Below are 25,951 nucleotides of genomic sequence, written 5' to 3'. Positions count from 1 at the left end.
CATTATCCCCCCGTTAGAGGGAATTTCGTCCCAAAATTCAAAGTATAAGATATAGATCATGAATTTGGAATGAGACACGAATGGATTTGTTGCCTTGGATCTTCACTTTCTCAAGTGGAATCAGGTCTCTGCTAGGCGTTCCAGCGAATTCTCACTATTGGAACGTGTCTTTGTTTCATACATTAACTCTCTCATTCCATGATCTCAATTGGTTTTCCCATGGAGGTTCCAACCCTTGGTGACTTTGATCTCCTCAAAGAAATCACTAGGGTTTCGTCGGGTAGGTACTTCTAAAGATTCGAGACGTGAAGTACTGGATGTATGTTACTAAGTTCTGAGGGTAGCCGAAGTTTGAAGATTGCGGAATCGATTCTACGAGGATCACGAAGGGTCTGATGGTTCTAGAAGAAATTTATGGATATGTAGGCAATAATAATCGATGGGACCCAAGAATCGACGGGTTTCTATGGGTATCTCTGATGTCAACTAATTCCCTATCGCCTTAGTTTGTTGGAAAGGTTCACGAGTATGACCAATTTACTTAGCTATATGACCAAGGAGAATGATTTGACCGAAGGGTACCACTACTAACCCATAGTGATCATATTAGTTCTTAGTCACCGACAAGGACACGTCATTCTCACTGAGGTTTGGTCACGAGGTAGTTTCAGAGATTCGACTGGCGTGAGACTTAGCGATACATTCGGAAGGAATTCTCGGAATCCTTCGGGAAAAATGTTTAGGAAAAGAGCTGCAGACTTCTCGTTTCCCGATGATCACAGGAACGAGGGATGCGTGTCAATTCTTATCAGGAAAACTTTTAGAGCTTTAAAGTATGAAATGATACGAAGGTTTGATGCCGAAGGTCACGAGAGTTGGGTCGGGGAAAGATCTAGATAGGCGACCCTTTCAAGTTCAAGGATAACAACATGAATGAAGCTCGGTCATTCCATGTCAAACATAGCATCAAAGCTTTTCGTGAAAAGTTTCCCATTTAATCGAATGGAACAGAATGATCCTCCGGACTGGGAATACCATCTATAGGTACGAAGTTAGTGTTCTCTATCTCGCTGGTTAGTCGTCTCGATGATACACATTTTGATTACCAGCAAAAGATTAAGTTTAGACAGGTGTTTGAATAGATAGATAATAGGTAACCCTTTTGGTACTGGAATCGAAAAGAGTTGCAGGTATAAGAGTTGTCAAAGAGGAGTATACCTGCGGCGACAGTAGGATAAGCAGTTGTCTCCTCTCGTCCTATTGCTAGGACTCTTCCGGTGTTGTCGGTTATTGCTACTTTAGGGCAATTTCTTTTGAAGTGGCCTACTTCGCCACAATTGTAGCAGGCTGGACTGATTCCCATTCCAGATGATTGGTTTGTTGATTTGACTGGTTTTCTGCAGGTTCGAGCAAGATGGCCCTTCTTACCACAGTTGTCACAGATCCTTTCGCGACATGGACCAGGGATACGGTGATGGTAACTGCACTTACCACACCAAGGAAGGGCACCAGTGTATCCACTGGTGGGAGTTTGGGCTGTGGAACCAACATCCGAAACAACAATAGGGGTAGTAGCAGCATGGACTGCTACCCTTTGCTGTCTCTTAAAGGAACCTTGCATACATTGGGCCTTCCGTTCGTTCCATAATTTCTTTTTACTTCCATCTCCACTTGTGACTTGCTCAGGAGTAGTATCCTCCTCATCAAAGTTGTCTTCGTGATCAATCAGGATTTGTGCAAGACACTTAGTGCTGTCGTAGGTGTCTGGCTTCGCCGCCAAGACATTCCCTTTTGTTGGTTGGGTCAATCCCCAGATGAATCTCTCAAACTTTTTACTCTCCGGGGTAACCATTCCCGGACAGAGTAATGCCAGGTCATCGAATCTTGAAGTATAAGCGGCTATATCGAAACCCTTCATCTTTAGGTTCCAGAGTTCATGTTCTAGCTTCTAAATTTCGCCCCGAGGGCAATATTCCACGAGCAGAAGCTCCTTCATGGCTTCCCAACCCATAGCATTTGCTACAGGTAGAGTTAAGGACTTGACTCGGCCGTTCCACCAAGTCAGGGCTTTGTCAAGGAAGGTGCAGGCGGCGAACTTTATTGTGTCAGACTCCAAACAGGCACATATTTCGAAGATTGATTCGATTTTCTCGAACCATCGAGTTAGGGAAATGACACCTCCAGTGCCATCGAAGGATGTGGGTTTCGCGTTCATGAAGTCTTTATAGGAACCCCCTCTTCGGTGTTCCTAGCTGTCTTCTGGGTTTTGGGGCTGGGGACCACCTCCGGAGCCACCGGGATTCATTTGGGACATGGCTGCCACCATTGCGGCAATCAGAACTGTCTGAAGTGATGCGAGATCAAATTGAGGAGGAGGTGATGGCGGAGGAGGATTGTCGTTGTTCTTCGAGCTGGGTCATTTTCTTGGAGGCATCTTGATCTAAAAAGATCAGGAAAGAGAGGATCATAAGTCCTCTAAATTGAATCAAGAGATATGGAACAGGGAATTTCTCATCAAGACAGATAAAGCATCATACTAATCGATAAAGCAAGAAAGAGTTATCAAGACAGAACATTTTATCGCTAGAGGAATGGTCGAGTAACAACGCATATACGAGGATTTTCTACGAAGGATTGGCTCGAGAAATACTCCCATAGTATTTCTTGTCTCGTTGCAACGATGACTCATTGTTTGGGTATTGGGTAAGTTTTAGGCATGTCGCACACCACAGTCACTCCCAAGCACATGTTGGTCGTGTCTCGAATGAATATAGTTGGCCAGGCTATATTGATCCTAGACACGACTAACTTCCCAGGTTTAACCACAACGCACAACACCCATTTACTTATGTTCTGTTCTACTTGTAGTTACGGATCACGACGGTTCGGTATACTTGTATACTTTTGAAAATACTTGTAGTTTGAAGATACTTTTAATTCAGAGCACTTGGGCCCTTTAGTGTTTATAGTTTTATACCATGTAAGGTTTAGTATACTTCATTCACTATAAACAAGGGCTCTGATACCAATCTGTCACACCCCGAAAACCGAAGGCGGAAACATTTCTGGGGCGGACTCCACGTTAAGTATCAAATCCAATGCACATAGTAAGTAAAGTAAACAACCATTACATTACATATAGAAATTTACATTTGTTTCAAAAGTAAAGTTATACAAGTGATATACATATGCATCATATTAACAAAAGTAAAGACGAGATCTTCAGTATGCTCCGTCTTCTCCAAAAAGGACTGTTGGGTACCTGTCTATCTTGGACCTGAGAATACAAGCAGTTTGAAAATCAGCATAAAGCTGGTTAGTTCATAAGATGTTTGTTTTTCTGAAAATGTACCAATTTCCTTTAGTTTTCCGAAAAGGTTTGTTATCCAAGAAAATCCCATATTTTCTTATGTAAAGTTAGTTTAGTTATCACTTATTACCAATTCGTTTATGTGTTGTATTTTACCCCAGGAAAATCCCATATTTTCCTAAATGTAAGACCGGTTGAATATCACAGAGTATAGTTTAATACATAAAACTATGTATATTGAAGATCATGGGATTACTATCCCGAACTAGAAATGAATTAGTTTGAAATGTACGATCTATAGATAGAGAATAGTTTGAAAAACCATGGGACTCACATCCCGTACTAAGTACAAGACAATTTGATATACATGAAAATATAAATTGAAAACCATGGGACTACCGTCCCGTACTAGATACGATATAGTTTGATATTCATGGAAACATGGATTGAAAACCACGGGACTACCGTCCCGTATTGGATACAATATAGTTTAATATTCATGGAATTATAGTTTGGAAACCATGGGACTACCGTCCCGTACTAGATACAGTATAGTTTGATATTCATGGAAATATAGTTTGGAAACCATGGGACTACCGTCCCGTACTAGATACAGTATAGTTTGATATTCGTTGAAATATAGATTTAAAACCATGGGACTACCGTCCCGCCGTAGATATAGATTCGAAACCATGAGATTATCATCTCGTATTAGATATAGTTTCAAAACCAGGGGACTACCATCCCGTACCAGATATAGATTGAAATCATGGGATTATTATCCCGTACTAGATATAAGTTAAAGTCCTTGGGACTACCATCCTGCATTAGATATAGGACCAATAGACTTAGAACCATGGGACCATCATCCCGTACTAGATATGGAAACTACAGATAGAAGGTAGATATGGAATCGAAACATAGTGAAACTGAACCCAAAGCGATACTGTGAATAAACTTATATTAATACATGTTGTGAGTCGTGTAACCATGCTGATACGACAACGAGACCTCCTTGACGCTTGTCAGACATCGAATGAAATCCAGAAATTTGTCACCCCAGGCGTGCCCGCCTAACTGTAGCTAGCAGTTAAGGTGTGGGATTGTCAGTCCCGAATAGATCTATTTACAAATTCCTCGCTCTCCCTCCAGGAGACTCTGGTTACACTTCTGGGGAGGATTTACTGATCATCCATAAAGGGTAGTGACTAACTCACAGACTAGTACTAAACTATTCACAAGGCTCTCATACGATATCAAACATACAAAATATTATGAAACGTAATACAGCGAATATAGATACATAAAATTAAATTATCTGGCAATACATTTAAATGATATGGAGATAAACTAAATCAGACATAGTTTATCTTAATAACTTTATATACATATTAGTACATGATAAAACGGACGCTAAAGAACCCCAAATTATTCCCATAATAATTTGATTAGTTTGGTTATTTTCTTAACTAAAATCCATTTAGTTGTAATTGATAAATCATCCCTTATGCTCAACATAATACATAAGGGGTAAAAGTGTTTATAAATTTGCCAGACATTATTTGAAACACATCAATGTTATGTTTTGAAAATAGTTATAGTTTGCTTGTATTCCCTCCCTGAAAACATTGAAAAACACGGAAAAAGCGTCGGGGTATGAACTCACCGGACGAGAAATGTGACGATTTCGGATGCTAAACGTTGGTCCGGGGCTTGCAAACGCACGAGGTTCCTAAGTATAATGTAAAGATACACATTTGTATCTAATTAGGACTTAGATTGATTATTTGGTAGGGACAATTACTTCTAGTCGCGAAAACACCCCGATACAAGTGTTTGGAGGGACCCGCGTGACATTTGGGGACACATATAGCTAGGACATTGAAATGGGACTCCAAAAGTAAACTCCTTAGGGAGTTTACGGCCCTAATGACCCCCTCCCCATGAGTTTACAGCCGTAAACTCATGGTGGGGTGATTTATGGCACAAAATGTCTTGAAACACTTAGGGGATAATTTCTAGGCTTGGTTTAAGGGCTTGGAATAATTTTTAAACACCAAATGACATACTTAAGGGACTTTACGGCCTAGCATAGGACTCATGGCCATGAACTCCTATAAACCCATGGAAAATTGTGTTATTTGTTCCAAACAAATCACATGTGATTGCTAAAATTGTTCCAAGGCCTTACATGAGTTTTTATGGGACTTTTGAGGAACTTTTGGAGTTTACGGCCCATGAGACCCCCCTCATGGCCGTAAACTCTCCTAGGGAGGGATTCCTTGTGTTTTAAGGCCAAAAACTTGTATATATGCACTTCTAAAAATTGTTCCAAGGCTTTAGGGGTGTTAAAGTGGCTTTCTAACACCTTAAAATGAGTTTACACCATGTTTCAAGGAGTTTACGGCCCAAGCACATGCCTTGGCTTTAACCTCATATAAATCCCTCAAAAATTATGTTTAAAGTGTTCTAAGGCTAAAGCAATTATTCTAGAAGTCATATCCATGTATTGTTGAGGTTTTGGAAGGGTTTAAGGTCATAAAAACCCCATATATATGAGTTTACGGCCCAAGCATCTTCCTTGGCCGTAAACTCCTTCAAATCCCTCAAAATCCATGTCTAAAATGTTCTAAGTCCATTCCATGAAGTCATATATCCATATCTAAGGTCCAATTGTGTTTTGGAAGGGTTTATGGGCTTTAAAACCCATTTCACATGAGTTCACGGCCTACGATTGGTCCAGGGCCGTTAACTCATGAATGTGGTCCTATTCCATGTTTTGAACTCGAATTTGAAGGCCAGGGAGGTTACATAACAAGCTAGGGAAGGTACCTTAGAGATTTGAGGCCTTAAAATTTGAGTTTTGGACCCTTAAACTTGGATTTAAGAGAGAGGTTACAGAGAGAGAGAGAGTAGAGAGGGGAAGAAAAAGCTTCAAATGAATGTTTAAACATGTTTATACAGGTCCTAATACTTGGACACGGAGGAATTCTACCCGATACCGGCATTAAACGGGGCTTTAGGTCGCGCCCGATTAAGTTTCCGTCACCCGGCGGGGTTCTAAACTTTTTGAAATAAAAATTTTTGGGCTAGATTCATGAGTTCCTAAAGGGCTTGGACACTCATTGGATTATTATAACATATAAATTTAAATAATTTAACCCAAAACAAAAACGGAATAGATTGACAAATGGCGAATTTTTACGGGTAGAATGGGTTTTTCGACTATGGAAAACTTTGGGTTGTTACAACGGGAGATCCAGACACATCGACAGAAAATACCATTTCATCATACATCGAATACAAGAAGGACTCCTTGTGGCAAAGAGGGTATCATCGGATGAGAATCCAGCAGATCCCCTCACGAAGGGATTGACTCGGGTTAAGCATCTCCAGCATGCTCGAAGCATAGGGCTGAAGGATGATATTAGATTTAGTAGTTAGATAACCTTGAAAATTTTAAAGTGTAATTGTCATTAGATGATGAATAAAAGGTGTTGTATTTATGACTAAAGTGTTCCTATCTCTTGTCAATCGTTTACTATATTTCTTTTGCATCTTTTGACTTCCAGAATAATTATGTTTGGTATATCATATTATTCGAACCTCCACAGTCTGTCACATGTCAGAAGTAGGTATGAATCAAGACTTTGATGATTGGTTGTAGAGGTCTAAGGTGTTGGACATGGCTACAACAATCATGAGTGCTCATAAGGTCTGAGCATTGGATTCAACCCACACTCACTGGAATCACTTCATGGAATTTATCTCGAGTGATCGTGAGATGGTAATATCATATAAGTCTTCAAACCTAGAGATATGATTTGTTACTTACTAGTTGGTTATGCATTGATTGTACGTAAACACATTGGTAACTCGATGTTATAAAACGTGCTTTTGTGTATAACTTCAATGAGTGGTAGAACAAACATATGAGTCGAAGTTTATTTGTTCCTTCTTGGAATACAAGTTGATAACTGGGCCCCTCGATGATTTTGTTTTGACCTATGTACCCGGCCCGGTCAGATCTAAGTTGATGTGTTCAATTAAGTTCTTTGTCAAATAAATCGGAAATCGGGAAACAAACTGTTGGACAATAAGTAAGACATTGTTCCATGTATTTGTCCGGCTGATATCTCGAACAGAGGATTATATGATCACTTATCTTAAATCGCGTATCATCATCTTCTCAGTTTTGAGAAACCTTGAAAGAGCTACGATTGCTGATCGGTTCCTGAAGTCATACTTGCAGTTATAGTTATTAGACTTATCCAAGTGTGAGACTGTTGGATAAGGTGTTTAAGTCCATAACTTTTTCTGGTATGTACTTGACCCGACCCGACATGGTACATTTGAGTTACATGGCACCATGCAATTGGATAGACTAAGGCCTTGTTTGATATGGCATCTGGCTGAGTCAGGTCAGACATTTTTGCTGACTCGGTCAGACAAAAGGTGTTTGATAGATAAAATCTTGTCGTCTGACTCGGAAAGCAATGTCTGACCGAGAAAGAAGTTGGAAGTTGGCTGACTGAGAAAGAAAACAAGGCTTTCCAATAGTACCCTTGGCTTGGATAAAAATTCACAACTAATGAAGGCTACAAGAATAGAACTTGGGTCTCCCTTGTAGGAGCAATGGTGTTTGCCAGCAAGCTGAAAGGTTTTTTGTGTTTTATCTTTAAAATAATATATTTAATGTCTATTATGGCGGAGGTTTTTGTATAAATTATTATTATTATTATTATTATTATTATTATTATTATTATTATTAATGTCTATTATTATTATTAATGTCTATTATTATTATTATTATTATTATTATTATTAATGTCTATTATTATTATTATTATTATTATTATTATTATTATTATTATTATTATTATTATTATATTGCATAGAAACGTGTATAGCATCAGGGTAAAATGGTCATTTTACACTAGTCAGCACATTCGGTCAGATTTTCAATCAAACAAGATGATTTCTTACTCAGTCAGAATTTCTTACTCAGACAGATCTTTCTCAGTCAGCACTTTCTCAGTCAACAACTATCAAACAGGGCCTAAATGAGAGAAATAACACTTGTGGATTTATTCATATATTATAAGTTCTAATATATTAATAATATTATTTAATTATTTTGATCAAGAATTAATTTAGAATTAATTAAGTGATCAAAAGATAACTAATTAAATATATAGGTTGATTATGTAAATCATCCATACATGTATAGTGGGCTAAGAGGCTCCATGGATTATCAAGTGGGGTTCCACCCATAGTATGCTCCATGGATGCTCCATGGGAGTTACAAACCCATGGGTCATGGAAATGAAGTGTCATGACACATTACGGTTTACATGGTGTAACCCTAGATGTGTCAACACTATATAAGGATCATATTCTCCACCAAAATCGACCATACACATGAACAAGTGAGGGCTAGGCCGATTTTTGCAAGTGTAAGATTATCTCAAAGTTTACTCCTTTGCATTTGGTGTTGTGTGCAGCATTTTATGCATCACACTTGGGGTGCTAGGCTCACAAGGTTTCAAGGATCACAAGCAACAACAAGGTAAGTTATTCTATCTTGCACTAAAGTTAAAAATTGTTCCCCATGTATGCTAGATAGGAATATAACCTTGGAATCCAACTTTGCATGATAATTAGACAAACATAGATCCAAGGTTATTAGGGTTGCATGTACACTTAGGAAGTGTTAGAATTCTCAAAACCCATCAAGTTATGCTTATAAATTGCTATAGCCAAGTTACATTGTAAATACAAGTATTCCACCTTGGTATTCTCATGATTATTTAACCAAACATTCAAGTGATGAAAGTCCAAAGTCAACCATCTTTCTTTTATTAAGTTTACATCAAACTTTTCTTTTGTTGATTTGTCTTTTTAAATCTTAGTGCAATACTAGTTCTCTTTTAAACATCTCAAAAGATCAAAATCCCCTAATTTTCTTTTTATTTTAGTTTTACAAATGAATGTACAACAAGATTATCATAGACTTATAAAATTGAACCAATCTCCGTGGATTCGACCCCTTTACCACTATACACTATTTTAGTGTAAAAGATTTAGGGTTATTTATTTTGTTGGCCTCGACAACCACCAAATTTTTGGCGCCGTTGCCGGGGATTGGTTTATATTTAATCAGTTTGTTTCTCTATGGCTAGATCTCATTGTGCATGTACTCTAGTTGAAAACTCAAATAATTGAAAAAAAAAAAGTATGGCTCGGAAATGAACACTCCATGCATTGAAGATAAACTTTCTGAGCTAGCACAGTTAGTTATGATGATTGAAAGTGACCAAAGTGTGCAACCCACGCTTCTTATTTGTGATTGTTGTGCCCAACATGGACTTCATTTTGACATGTGTCCATATTTATAAGGAAGATGGAAAGAAATACTAGAAAAGGGAAGCTACTACTGGTTAAACCTGTGGAGTTATGATCAACCTCAACATGATCAATAGTGGGACAACAACCAAGCTTGGGGATACATCCAATACCAAAGCCCATACGAAGCTTGGAGAAATGACCAATGCCAACCAACTCCACAATTCCAACATCCATGTCCTCCACATCCTCAAAAACCTGAACCGTCAAGCATGTCCTTAGAGGAAATTATGAAGAGCATTGCCACTTCTAGCCAAAATTTCCAGGAAACAACGCAAGGTTGCCTGAAAAGCTTGGAGAAACAAATAACACAACTTGCTCAAACAATAAGTATAATCGAAGCTCAATACAAGCTATCATCTGAAGAAATCCAATGGCATAGCACATGTCCCTTTCCTTTGAAAAATGAGAAAAGTTTTGATGGCCCAAGAGTTTCATATAAAGAAAAGGAAGAAGAAGTAGAAATGGAAGAGGTTGTCAAGGAGGAAGAAGACATTGAGAAAGTTGACAATAAAGCTATATAGGAAGTGTTGGGTGTTAACGAAAGATAGGTTGAGCCACCCGGTATGATTGTGAAACTATCTCCAGTGGTAGAAGAACCATAAGAGCTGGAAAAGCTAAATCTGTTGGACCCTTCAAAGTATACGTATCCCGAGAAAGAAGACGCCCAACCGGTCACCTACTCAACCACCGTGTCAAAGAAGGAAGATTTAGGTGGTGTTTGTTTTTTTGAAGCAAAATTTTATGAATTCTGTGGACCACGACAACCCTCTGTAGCAGAAAAGGTAGAACAAACGGCTGCAGTATTTAAAAAAAAAGTCTATTTGTTTTTAACATCTGCTGACTGCTGCAGAAAGTTAAACTAAGATGTAAAGAGGTTTGAAGCAACTTGTTTAGTGTTGTGCCACACATCACACACGCAGAAGGTTTTAAGTCAGAAGTCTTCTGAAAAACAAACAGCTACGAAGGGCCAAGTGTTACGCGTGTGTTGCGCAACGCAGTAATAAGAGGCCAAAAGAGGTTTTCTAGAAAAAAAACAAACAGCACCTTAGTCACCTTATTGAACAAATACAAGAAAGAATATGGTTGGATGATTGCTAATATGAAAGGTCTAAGTCCAATATGGTTTTCTCGTAAAAAGAAAGTCAAATACAAGAAAGGAGTCCTAATAGAGGTGTGGAAATTAAAAAATGTAGACACGGGGAAAATCTTCAAAGTCAATGGGAATCGTTTGAAACCTTTCTATGAATGTTTTAATGCAAATGTCTTGGATGTCATCTAATTGGATGCCCTGATGTACTGAAATTGAAAGGGAAGCACGTCTCACCAAAGACATTAAAGAAGGACATTTTTGGAAAACTTAAAGTTTTCATCTTTTCTAGTTCCAAATAAATGTCGTAGATAGATCCTTTTTGCATTTAACATTTCTTGTTCTTCCTTCTTGCAGTGAAAGAGTGTTAGATTTTAAGGCCCGGTGTTCGTTTTGGTCAAAGGGCAAAAATTGAGAAAATCACAATAGACAACACGCGGTCCGCGTGTACTCGAGGATGAGTCTATGTTAATAAACAAATGGTCTGCGTGTGGTCCCCAAAAATGCCCGCGCCTATCATCAAATTTAAGGGTTTACAGAACATTTTACGCGGTCCGCGTGTACTCGAGGGGTCGTCCGCGTGGGTTATTGAAATGGTCCGCATGTACCTGATGCCTTGTCCGCATGTGCTACAAATTGTCCGCGTGTACTCCAGAAACTGTTTGCGTGAATTCGTTGACCAACTTTGACTTCCATTAACTTTTGACCAAATAACTTAAATGACATGCAACACTTCTTCTTCATTAGCATGCCGGTTGTTTCCCTCTCTCTATGCATTCTTTCTCCTTTAAGAAACCATTAATCTATACCCATATCCTCCTCCCGATACCCTGGTTCAGGTACTTTCGCCTCACTCCGAGCATTGAGGACAATGCTTATTTCTATGCATGGTGTAAGGTATTCCCTTTTCTTTTTGATTTCTCATGCATTTTTGTAACACCGATAGATCTAGGCTAGTCACTTTTTGATATAAGAGTGTTTAGAATGAATAATCATAAGCAAGTTTTAGTATATGTCACAAAGTTTATGTGCATATAAAGAACATCGAAATTCGAGTTATAACAAAGAAGTTATGACATGTTGAAGTTTCACGACAGAATCGACACCACACAACGCGACATAAATAGTGAATTTACGTTAGAGCGATATTTACCCTTAGCGATCTAATCGAAAGTCGTAGAATATGTTAAACCGAGATCGTACATCAAAGTTACATCTAAATTTGACTTCGTACGAGGAAGTTATGAATTTCCAAAGTTTCAGCTTAGCAATATGCAGCCCGAAGTTCAGATTTGAGACCGAGTGATTTCTAGCCAAACAATCAAAATGAGAATCAAATATCTCATTGATAGTAGTGCATCGGTAAAAAGATAGATGGAAACGGACGTCAGATGAAGAAGTTATGATTTTCTAATGGAGTTTTCATGTCCCACCCTACTAAAAATAATATAATAAAAATAAATTTAAAATTAGCCAGCAGAGTCTAAATGAGAGCTGTAGAGCATAATATTACCTACACGTGGATATAAAGAACGTCGCAAACGGAGAGCGTATACGAGAGTTACGATTTTATGAAGTTCGAGGCATGCATCCTAAAGAGGGAAAGCCCCATGTTCAATTGGGGAACGCCCTGCGTTCAATACTTGGCTCCAGAGTGACCACGCCGATGTTGACTCAACGATAAGGGATAGGATCGGAACCCCACTCCTACGCACCACGTTTTAAGGGAACGCCCATTGTTCGTGGAATGCCCTATGTTCGCGGCAGACTTCAGCACTATGAATAGATGACAAGTGTAGTCGAGTTTGGTTGCAAAATTTCTTCTTCTTCTTCTTCTTCTCTCTCTCTCTCTCTCCCGTATTACCTCGATTTACGTGCAATTTATACCCCCAAAGCCCCTTTATCATCCCGAGACCCGAAGCGAGTCCCGAAGCTCCAAAGATCCCGAGAAAAAGAGTTTTCGAGCCCAAACTTTATCCGCAAGAAGCCCGATTTTGGAGAAAACATCAGGGTTTCATCGGAAACGATTGTTTTAAGAGACGAGCTTATGTCTGATAATCGTCTTATCATGTGATTGTTTAGTTACTTTCTTCTAACATATAAATACGAAGTATTTGCTATGAAATACGTGCTATGTGTTTATATATTGTTTGTTTATTTGAGATGGGTGGAATGAATGTTTTATATCGTTTTTTTAAATGATTAAAAATGTATGTGTATTTTATATCTACAAGATAAATGTTGGGTAGAACATGGGTAGATGGAATAGTTGGTGTGAGATGAAAGATGTTATAAGTGAACCCTGGTGACTATACGACGTAGTGCCTATTGTGTAAACCCTGGTGACTCTGCGATGTAGTGCCTATTATGTATACCCTGGTGACTATGTGATGTAGTGCATATTGTGTAAACCCTGGTGACTATGCGACATAGTGCATATTGTGTAAACCCTGGTGACTATGCGACGTAGTGCCTATTGTACAAACCTAGGCAACTATGTAATGTATTTCTTGTTGTATAAACCTTGGTAGCCATTGACTTTAGATAAATTCCTTAGGTCTATCCTTAGGAATGAAGGAATGAAGGATAATTGATTCTTAGGGTAAAACCTTAAGAAATATAGGAGATAACGGGGATGGGTAATTCGGTTGATTGTTTAATGATTAAATTTAATAATTATATTATTGTGGGTTGAAAACCCTATATGCTCACCAGGCTCACAAGCCTGACCCACTTAGTTTTCTTTGCATTACAGGTAATATCACAAGATTATAAGTTGGTGAACTTGACGAGAGATTTTGGATTATAGATCAGTACTTATAAATAACCGTTGTAAGGTCTATTTTATATTGTTTATGCTTTTGGTCTGTATCGGAACATGACATCCCGAGATTTTGTTATTTAATGAAAATACATTTCTTTAAAGAGACGCTTTGATAAATACTTATCATATTTTGTTTTGGGAACAAATTCAGCAACTCTTTTAATCAAAGGATTACTCTAATTTTATAAAACAAAGCATAAACAAATCGGTCTTTTCTGGTCGTGAAATCTTGGGATGTCACAGTTGGTATCAGAGCATTAGTTTAAGCAGAGTAGGAAATCTGTAGGCTTTCTAGACTTAAACTTAGAATGCTAAGCAATGATTGTGAGATGAGTGTCTACCATATTTTAGACACGATCGCTAGTATATTTTAGGAAAGTTTCCTAAAATGCTTTTATGTGTTAAATGTTATATGTTTGCCATATATGATATTATATCTTCGGATCTATGGTCTGTTGCCGAGCGGCTCTAGAAACCTTATGTGTTCAGGATTCTAAGCGTACGAATATTGTATTAGAACTACCATGTAAACGTTTCGGTGTAATAAGGAGATTTATACGTCTATCGTAAATAAAACTTTCTTATCTTAAATTCTCGCCCGGTACACCGAACATCTGTTTGAGTGTACAAAATGTTATGGTGAAGACTCGTAGAGAATTGAGTAATGGAGGAAATGAAAGGCTTATGATAGTGAATGACACGTATCGGAAGATATCATAAGAGTGGTATCTTGCCTTTAGAATATGTCTGATAAAATAATGGAACATCTAGAGGAGTACGGTACGTCTAAAGTACAACTTCGATTGGCAGGATGATGGAACGATTGGTGTAATTCTTGAAGTTGTCCCATAATCTAGAATTTCCATCACCAATCGAGTTGAAGTAGAAATTATGAGTGAAGATACGCATGGAAGAAGTCCTAGTAGAGTCTAGGAAAATTTTTATGATTAATTGAACTCATTCGTATGTGTTAAATTGTTTTGTTATTTTAGGACTTGGGGACTGCGAGACAAAACTTGGGACGAGTACGAGTAGGTGTGAATAGTAGTAGAGATCTATACTACTGGAAGCATAGGAGTCACACTGGGATCAAGGAAAGTCACAAAGTTACCAAGAAGCTAGTGATTGATTCCGTTTTTATTCAGGTATGTCGTTACCATTGTTTTGGTAATGACTAAGAAGATGATTGATATTGTGAACCTGTTGTTCATATCAAATTGAGTCTGACTACGATGAGTATGTTACGTGGTTCAGAGAACCAAGTTCGATGTAAAATCTTACTCAAGTTAGAAGACTGAGATCAATGTGAACAATAGCATCGCGCTCGTTGTTAAGGAATCTTGTAGCTAAAAATGCTACATGCAAAAATGTGATTATATCACATTAGAATATGAAGGAAGGTATATTCCATTCTGGAATTTGACTCTAAGAGACTTGAGTCTAAGCGTTGCATCATACAATGAGAGGTTATTAGAACATGACCCATCGGTTTGTTACAATAAATAAAGAAAACTACTTATCCTAAGAAGAAGAAGGAGTCCACAAATTTTGTGACTTGAAGGTTATGATTGAAAGTCCAACATAGTACGAAGAGCAGGTGCAAGATTGAGCATCACTTGCGGTCAGGAAGTCCAAGAGTTAGATACTCATTCGAAGAAACATAGAAGTTACGATTATTACATATGATGAAAAGATATAACGTATGGAATCATTATACAAGTCCTATTTTTATTGATGATTCCGAGACGTAATCATCCTAAGAGGGGGAGATAATTGTAACGCCCGTAGATCCTGGCTAGTCAATTTAGAGACGATAAGCGTCAAACATGACTTTTTGATGGAAGAGTGCTTAGAATGAATAATCATAACCAAGTATTAGTATATGTCACAAGGTTTCCATGCATATAAAGAACGTCGAAATCCGAGTTATAACGAAGTTATGACCTGTTGAAGTTTCGTGACAGAACCGACACGACACAATGCGACGTAAATAGTAAATTTACGTTAGAGTGATATTTGGCCTTATCGATCTAAACGAAAGTTGTAGAATATGTTAAAACGAGAGGGTCCATCAAAATAACGTCTAAATCTGACTTCGTACGAGGAAGTTATGAATTTCCTAAGTTTCAGCTTAGCAATATGCAGCCCGAAGTCGGATTTGAGATCGAGCGATTTCTAACCGAAACAATCTAAACACGAATTGAAGATCTCGTCAATATTAGTGCAACGGTAAAAAGACAGACGGAAACGAATGTCAGATGAAGAAGTTATGAATTTCTAACGGAGTTTTCTTGTCCTGGCCTACTAAAAATAATATAATAAAATTAAAATCCGAATTAGCCGACGGAGTTTAAACGAGTGTTGTAGAGCATAATCTCACCTATGCGTGGAAATAAAAAACATCAAAAACGGAGATCGTATGCGAGAGTTATGATTTTCTAAAGTTCGAGGCACACATCCCAAAGCGGGAACGCCCCGCGTTCAATTGGGGAACACCCTGCGTTCAATACTAGGCTCCAAAGTGGCCACATCGATGCTGACTCAGCGGATAAGGGATAGGATCGGAACCATAATCCTACGTACCACGTTCGATGGGAACGCCTAGCCTTCGTGGAATTCCCTGCGTACGCGGCAGACTTCAGCACTATAAATAGATCACAAGTGCAGCCGAGTTTGGTTGCCAAATTTCTTCTCTCTCTCTCTCCCGTATTACCTCGATTTACGTGCAATTTATACCCCCGAAACTCCAGTATCATCCCGAGACCCGAAGCGAGTCCCGAAGCTCCGAAGATCCCGAGAAAAAGAGTTTTCGAGCTAAAACTTTGTCCGCGAGAAGCCCGATTTTGGAGAAAACATCCCGGTTTCATCGGAAACGATTGCTTTAAGAGACGAGGTTATGTCCGATAATCGTCTTATCAAGTGAGTGTGTAGTTACTTTCTTCTAACACATAAATACGAAGTATTTTCTATGAAATATGTGCTATGTGTTTATACATTTTTTGTTTATTTGAGATGGGTGGAATGAATGTTTTATATCGGTTTTTAAATGATTAAAACTTTATGCATATTTTATATCTAGAAGATAAATGTTGGGTAGAAATGGGTAGATGAAATAGTTGGTGTGAGATGAAAGATGTTATGAGTCAACCCTAGCGACTATGTGACGTAATGCCTATTATGTAAACCCGTGTGACTATGCGACGTAGTGCCTATTGTGTAAAACCTGGTGACTCTGCGACGTAGTGCCTATTGTGTAAACCCTGGTGACTATGCGACGTAATGCCTATTGTGTAAACCCCGGTAACTATGCAATGTAGTGCCTATTGTATAAACCCAGACGACTATGTGACGTAGTGCCTGTTGTATGAACATTGGTAGCCATGGACTTTGGATAAATTCCTTAGGTCAATCCTTAGGAATGAATGAATGAAAGATAGTTCATACTTAGGGTAAAACCTTAAAAAATAAAGGAGATAATGGGGATGAGTAATTGGGTTGATTGTTTAATGATTAAATTTAATAATTATATATGCTCACCAGGCTCCCAAGCCTAACCCACTCAATTTTCTTTGCATTACCGGTAATGGCACCAGAGTATAAGTTGGTGGAGTTGACGAGAGATTTTGGATTATAGATCAGTAGTTATAAATAATTGTTGTAAGGTCTATTTTATATTGTTTATGATTTTGGTCTGTATCGGAACATGACATCTCGAGATTTTGTTATTTAATGAAAATACATTTTTTTAAAGAAATGCTTTGATAAATACTTATCATATTTTGTTTTGGGAACAAATTCCGCAGCTCTTTTACTCAAAGGATTACTCTGATTTTATAAAACAAAGCATAAACAAATCGGTCTTTTTTTGCTGTGAAAGTTGGGGATGTCACAATTTTAATTAGGTTGCATAGCATTTTAGCCTTAAATTGCATTCATTTTTTTATATATAAAACTCCAAAAATATTTTATTTTCTTCTTTTTCACTTTTTATTTTTGCATGACATTTAGCTTAGGGCATAAACATTCATGCACTTTTGTTATCTCTTTATTCTCATCTTCGAACATCTTTACTTGAAAAACACGACACACCTTTAGTATAATTATTTTGGAAACTCACATAAAAAATAAGAATCACTATTGGGTACTTTCAGTTGTTGTTTCTTCTCTTATATATACATGGGGAGAGAGTGAAAGTAGTTATGCATATGAACCGACATATGTCAAGTGTGGCATAAGTAGGGGGATAACTTAGCCTCGATCCGACTAGTCCCTCACTTGAATTTTCCTCACAAGCCACAATCATACCCCAAAGAAAGGAATAAAAGCTAAATTTTTGCTATTTTGAGATCTTTAGTGTCTAACTATTATAAGTCATATCATATCTCATTACTTTATGATTTAGAGACATTTTTCCACTCGAACTCGAATTAGCCTTAGTGTAGTTCTTCTCGTTTGGCCTCTTGTTTAGGTTAGAATTAGATTCCACTTATAGTTGTATATAGTTATGTTTTGTATTTTTTTTATTTTCGGGTTATTCTTGTAAAACTCATGTGGTAAACCAAAAAAGTGAGCCTAAAAAAAAGAGAGAGAAAGAGAGACAACTACCCCTTTTCCAGTTTTGTTTTGTTTTATGAGTCAAAAGTAAATTGTTTCAAAATTGTCCTTCGAAAAGTTTTGCATCAATTTATAAAAAAAAAAAAATCAAAAACAATTAAAAAAAAGGTTTTGGAAAGTCGGATATTATTGCAATCATAAAATGTGAGTGTAATTATATATTTTTAGTGTTTTCCTCTTTGTGTCTTAAGTATTTGTATTTGTATTTTTAACATGTCCTTTGGGGTTTTCGAGAGATTAAAAAAAAAAGGCCGGTACAAGAAGTTATATCCATTTGTTTGCTTTTGTAAATGTTTAGTTTTTTGGATTCTAGCTCATGTAATTAGTTTCTAGTTTGATGTTCTTCTAGTTAGATATCATTTGTGTTGGCAACTACGATGACGCCTTTTCTCATCACGTGCTCGATTCTTCACTTTACATGATCTTATTTTGGTGGAAGCACTTATTCTTCTAGATGATGATGGTTCCTTGCCATTTTTGGCCCGAGTTATCTTTTTGCTTGGTTTTATATCTTGGCGTGGGGTTGAAGTTGTGAGGAGTGAGGAACATTCTAACCGAGGGACACTTTCTTATGGCTAGTGGGCTAGATCGGACCACGAAACAATGTCACATAAACCATACTAGTGAAGTATGCATGCTCGTTTTATATCTTGATATACATGTATCCCATGCTAGAAAGGTAACAAAAGCTCGTCCCTTAAAGCGATTCTTATCCCTAAAATGGATTATATGTCTTTATTTTAAGGGCGTGTCGTGAATTTCCACCTATGATGTTCATTCTTTTTTCTTTCTAGGATAGTTCATCCCAAGTTCATTTAAGTCTTGTCTTACTTGAGGAAAACTAAGGTTTAAGCTTGGGGTGATTTGATAGTTTCATTTTTATTACTTCTTTTCATAGTTTATTTTGAGTTAAAACTATCTCATTTTAGTTAATCTTCATGCATATTTTCTCTTTTTGTTATTTTTCTCCTTTGCTGGGTGTGTTCCAGTCTTTTGAGCTTATTTTGCAGGATTATTCGAAGACTAACTGTTATTAGAGATATGGAAGGAGTACGGGACTTATGGAGGCTGATGGTTTGCTTGTGGACTTGAAGTGGTGTGATTGAGCTTGGTGTCAACATAAACAAGAAATCAATTTGGACTTAATTTTTAAGCGAGAATGATGATGATGCGACATGGACTCGAGCTATGGAAGATTGAAGGAGCATTGGACCAATCATTGGAAGAGTTTGGAAGGCATAATTAGGCTATCAAGAACTTCACAAATGGGTTGGACCATGGATGATAAGAGTAATCTAGAAGACCAATCAAATGGGCCAAAAAGCCCATTCAATAGAATCCACATGGTCTGCGTGAATTTACAAATGGTCCGCGTGGATCGCAATGTGAAGAATCCAAATTTTTTACTTTTTGACCCTATTTTGGGAAGGTTGGTGGAATGATTTTGGGGGAATTTTAGATCCGAAATTTTTACACCTATTTACTGGATTTTTTGAGGAAGAAAAGGGGTAGAGACTTGGAGGAACAAACACTTTTGCTCCCTAGAAGATTGGAAGATTTAGAAGCTTGGAGCAATTTTTCTTCCAACTTGCATCTTGAACAATGTTTGGTATCACTAATCTACTTTGCATTTCTTTCATCTTCACCAATCTTGGCTAGACTCATATTTGGTTGACTTGGATGTAATTGCTTGAATGTTTTGGTTATTTTGAAAAACTCCATGAACTTGTGTAGAATATCTATGATTATATTTTCTATAAAAACTTCCTTCATGTTTATATATCTCTACTCATGAATATTGATATGTGAATGTTATTTTTGTTGGTTAAATTCTTGGCTAAGTAATGGTCTTCAATTTAACAAGCAACAATTAGACTAAGAAAATATTTTCTCCATAGTGGTAATGAAAGCAATAGATTACTCTTTGGATTTGGTGACTCTTAAAGCCTAATGCTAATTGATTTTCACAAAATTACATGCTTCATTAGTTTTATGACTTCGATTTAGGAAATGTTCTATGACCTTCTCTAGTCATTTTAATACAAAAGAAGAGTTGAGGCAAGTTATGCTAATAAATTGTTATAGCCAAGTTAGATTGTAAATACAAGTATAGATTGTAAATACAAGTATTGCACCTTGGTATTCTCATGATTATTTAACCAAACGTTCAAGTGATGAAAGTCCAAAGTCAACCATCTTTCTTTTATTAATTTTACATCAAAAATTTCTTTTGTTGATTTGTGTTTTTAAATCTTATTGCAATTCTAGTTTTCTTTTAAACATCTCAAAAGATCAAAATTCCCGAATTTTTATTTTATTTTAGTTTTACAAGTTTTTGTACAACAAGATTATCATAGAGTTATAAAATTGAACCAATCTCCGTAGATTTGGCCCCTTTACCACTATACACTATTTTAGTGTAAAATATTTAGGGTTGGTTATGTTGTTGGCCTCGAAAACAACCAGCATCCACCTGGCACCGACAACAAACAAGTTTACGGATGTACATGAGTTTACGGCCGTAAACTCATCCTGGCCGTGAACATGGTGTTTTTCGATAGAAAATCGATTTTTCTCCTGATTTTCGGTTTTCCGACACATATAGAATACTATCTATAACGTTAGTTGATTTTCTAATCCAAGAAGTTTCACGGAAAATCAATAAAATTCAACTTTTGTTAACGAAGGTTGGGTTAAAATAACGGAAGAAATTTCGGGTTGTCACACGTATAGCCAAGAAATGGACACTCTTGGTCAATCGATCTACGATAACCCATATAGGATCAAATCCTTTCGTCTTCCTCGTAAAATTGGTAATTAATTCCATCGTGATCTTTTCCCATTTCCACATGGAAGTCTTTCGAGGCTGCAACATACCATGCGGCCTCTGATGCTCAGCCTTGACCATCCTGCAGGTCAAGCACATGTCAACATACCAATCGATTTCTCACTTCATACATGGCCACCAGTAGCTCAAACTCAGGTCTCTCTACATCTTGGTGGTCTCCGAGTGAATAGAGAAATAAGACTTGTAAGCCTCCTCCATGATTGTCTGTCCGACCCCACCAGACATCATAACCCATACCCGACCACATCCGGTCAATAATGATCGGCTATCCCACACAAACCAGGTTGATTCTCTCCAACTTCCAGTTCTTCGGTCGCATGCCCTTGACCTGAGCATCCATGATCAAAATCACAAGTGTAGAATCCACCGATATTCTCATTCATCTCGCTGGGGTGGGAGACTGTGACATCCCCATTTTTACGGCCAGAAAAGACCGATTTTGTTTATGCTTTATAAAAATCAGAGTATCTCTTTTAATAAAGATGTTGCGGAATTTGTTCCAGAAAAACATGATAATCGCGTTATCAAAGCATTACTAAAGAAATATATTTTTATTCGCTTTTAAAACATTTGGGATGTCATTGTCAATACAGAAACATAAGCATAAACAGAACTTACATTTATTTAGACTAGTGATCTACATCTCTTTTAAATCTCTTAGTGTAATGTGACTTCGTATCAACACCTGTGATATAAATAAACTGAGTGGGTCAGGTTGGGAACCCTGGTGAGTACATAGGGTTTTCAACCCACAATAATATAATTATTATGTTTAAACAATCAAACAATCAACCCAATTACCCATCCACATTATCTTCTTTTTTCTTAAGGATCTACCCTAAGAATCAGCTATTTCTCATTCATTCATTCCTAAGGATCATCCTACGGAAACAACATGAAGTCCATTTTTGCCAATGACACATTGGTCAAGCACAGCCGCTAATATTGTTGCTTAGGCGCAGCTGCCAGAATTGGGACATTTTCTATGAGGCGCTTCTGCCGGTATTGACCTTTAAACACTACTGTCATGGTCATAAGGCTCCCTATTAGGCGCAGCTGCCGATACTGTCCTTAGAGCGTAGCTGCTAGGACGTTTACCGTAGATCTGAAACATCTACGAGTTTTGGTGCAGCTGCCAGTGCTCATCTATAGGGTACTAGGTCCACTGCTGCAAATGTATACCTATACGGCACTAGGTCCATGCTACTAACAACTTTTATCCCTCATCATTCATCTACCCATGTCTTACCCAACATATTTTGTAGATATCAAATACTTTATATAGTTTACATCATTTAAAACATGTATAAAAATCTTTCACCAGCATAGACAACAAGTGTTCAGACAATATGCACACATATCACGTAATTTATAATAAAATATTTCATATCTATGTGTAAGATGAAAGGGACCATGCACTCACTTGAAAGTTGGTGACTCAGCACTCGGACAGCGCTTCAATACTCTCAAAACAATTTCCTTCGATAAAACCTAGTACCAATACCACTAGGGTTTAGTCTAACGATAATCGCAACAGTTTAATTAGTCTGACTATTATTATTATTATATAAGCGTTAATAACACTCAATATAACTTATAATAATAGCTCAAATAATTATTTTAAGGACCTAATAACATTCCCATAATTATTTGAAAACTATATTAAAAGTTACGTAAGCATAGCACACTTACAGCGAATTTTATCGAAAACCAGAACTCTATTTGAAGCAGCGTTTCGAAACCGAAAGACCCTTTTTCTCGGGACTCCGGGAGCCTCAGGGCTTCCCTCGGGTGCTAGGGGATCACCTAGACTTCAGGGGACTCAAAAGGAGATAGACCATGACATTACCTCGCCCCCCTTTTATAGCCAGCGAGGCCTCGGATTAGGCTGGGGGTAGTCCTTGGCAACGCTGGGCGTAATGCTCGGATAAGGGTGCCAGCGAGCCTCCAGTTGTCTCGCATTTGGAAGGGATAAGAACCGATGTACATTGGGTGTACCCAGCCTCAGATGCGGGGCGTAGATGCGAGTCGACGTGGTGTGATCCGAAGCGAAGCCTTGGTCAGCAAGCAACGGCCCTGATTGAGCCACGTCATCACCCTCGCAACAGATTTCGCAAATTCACTTTCCGACTTCTAAAAATCATAACTTTCAAATACGAGCTCCGTTTTCGATGTTGTTTATATCCACGCGAAGGTGGGAATGTAATCTACAACTTTCGTTTAGACTCCGTCGGCTAATTTTGACTCGATTTTTAATTTTATATTATTAACAGACCGGGACAGGATTGGTCCGTTAAATTCTCATAACTTCTTCATCCAATGTCCGTTTTTGCCCATCTTTTTCTCGTTACGCTACTCTTATCGAGATATTTGATTCTTTTTTAGGTCGTGTCGGCTAAAAATCACTCGATCTAATATTCGAATTTCGGGTTGTACACTGCTAATCCGAAACTTCAAAAAATCATAACTTCTTCATACGAAGTCAGATTTGGGCGTTCTTTTTATAAATGTTCTTAGTTTAACATATTCTACGACTTTTGTTTAGATTGCTAAGGCTAAATCTCACTCTATCGTAAATTCACTATTTACGCTTCCCGGTATCGTGTTGGTTCCGTCGCGAAACTTCAACGGGTCGTAACTTCATCGTTATAACTCGGATTTCGGCGTTCTTTGTATGTACGGAAACCTTGAGACATATTCTACAACTTGGTTATGATTATTTATTCTAAATAATCTTTTGTCGAAAAGTCGTTTTCGACACCTATTGTCTCTAAATTGACTAGCCCGGATCTGCGGGCATTACAATTATCTCCCCTTAGGATGATTATGTCTCGGAATCATCAACGAAACATGGCAGTATAATGACTCCATACGTTATCTCTTCATCCTAGGTAATAATTATAACTTCTATATTCCTTCAAGTGTATGTCTTAGACTTATTGACTGTAAGCAGTACTTAATCGTGCACCTGCTCTCTATCTCAGGTTAGACTCCAAATTATGACCTACCATCATGCGATCCACGTTTAGACTCAGGTCTCTTAGTGTCAAATGTCTAAAACAATCTATACCTTCCTTCATGTCCTAATGTGATATAATCACACTTTAGGCATTTCTAGCTATCAACTTCTTTAACAACGAGCGCGATACTTCTATTGATCGCTTTGATTTCAATCATTTGGTTTAAGTCGGACGCTACATCAAACTTTATTTTCTAAAACAGATAGCATACTTAGCGTAGTCGGACTCAATTCGATATGACCACTGGGGTTGGAATATCAACAATCTTCTTAGTCATTACTGAAACAATGGTAACGACATACTTGAATAAAACGAAATCAATTACTAGCTTGTTGGTAACCTTGTGACTTTCCCTGATCCAAGTGTGAGTCCTGTACTTGTGGTAGTATAGGCCTCTACTACCATTCACACCTACTCATACTCATCCCAAGTATTGTCCCGCAGTTTCCCAAGTCACCATGCAGCAAATCGCACAATCATTCAACACATCAAATAACAAAATGAAGGTTTTATTTTATTACTTGAAACGATTACATGGGTGTTCAAGTTCACCCTAGATTATGTGTCACACCCCAAAACCGATAACGGCGGAATATGTTTCGGGGTGGATGACGTAGTGTACAATATCATCACAATTGTATAATAGTAAACGCAAGAAACATACAACCATTTCATTTACATAGTAAGTGTATTTACAAGTGTGTTTTGTAATGTTTGACAAACACCAAAAGTAAACAAAAATAAGAGATGGGTCTTGCATACTCCATCCTCTCCAAAAATGCTGCAGCTGTACCTGTCTATCTTTGACCTGAAGATACAAGTTATTTTGAAAAGAATATCAGCATAAAGCTGGTGAGTTCATAAGAGTTTAGTGTGAGTACTTGTATAAAAAGCATTAGAATCATTAGTATGAAAACTGAAGTTTGTAATCATAAGTAGTGGTAAAACCTAGAAAATCCTGTATTTCCCAGAACTGTATAGTAAATGAAAATCTTTAAGAAATATGTTGTTTCTCTCTTTGAAAGCCATTTATCATAGAAGTGTAATAGTGACTCACTATTAAGTAAGGCAATATAGTGAGTTATTCTTGGAGTACATAATAGTGGTGCAGCATCCTTTAGTATTAGATAATTATTTGCTTCGGGATATTACTTCATCTTTCTTTTAGTATTTTAGTGCGGTTATAGTGTCTTTCTTGTATGTTACCAATAGTGTGAGTAATAGCGGACCCTCATGACCTTCCCAGTCATGTATAGTGTGGTAGAGTAAAGGCATCCCTGGGCCTGAGCGGCTCGGACTGAAGTTATCAGTCGGGATGTAATAGCGTCTGCCCCGTATAGATCTATACATATAGTGTCGTCTTCCTATCGGAAAACTTCGGGCGTAGTGTTTAGCGTATAGAGTATCTCGTAGTGCATTAATGAATTATTTCATGATTAGTACATTTTATTGTATTATAGTGTAGTAGTCTTTTGTATAACTTGTATGGTATTCTCTTATTAGTGTATTGCTTCATAATAGAGAGAATTATAGTAGTGTAGAATAGTAGTTGAAACAAGGGATAGAGTCCTTAACTATACTTATTATAGTTAAATTAGTGTGTGTGGTTCTAATCAGGTTAGTGATTTAGGCATCTAATGAAATAAGAAGTACTCGTAATCCGTACTAATATACGAGATATATAACTAAGAAATCAATGACAGTCGGACGGATAACCACTACCCTAAGCCCACAATCAAACAAGAAATAGGAAATAAGGCGAGTTATCCGTCCTAAGTCCTTCAAGTCTTACTTATATAAATATATTAGTGTGGTTACATTCTTATAAGGAGTTTTATTA

This window comes from Lactuca saligna, chromosome 9, assembly GCF_052625555.1.
Source record: "Lactuca saligna cultivar CGN05327 chromosome 9, ASM5262555v1, whole genome shotgun sequence".
Classification (NCBI taxonomy): Eukaryota; Viridiplantae; Streptophyta; class Magnoliopsida; order Asterales; family Asteraceae; genus Lactuca; species Lactuca saligna.
This window is presented reverse-complemented; position numbering follows the sequence as displayed.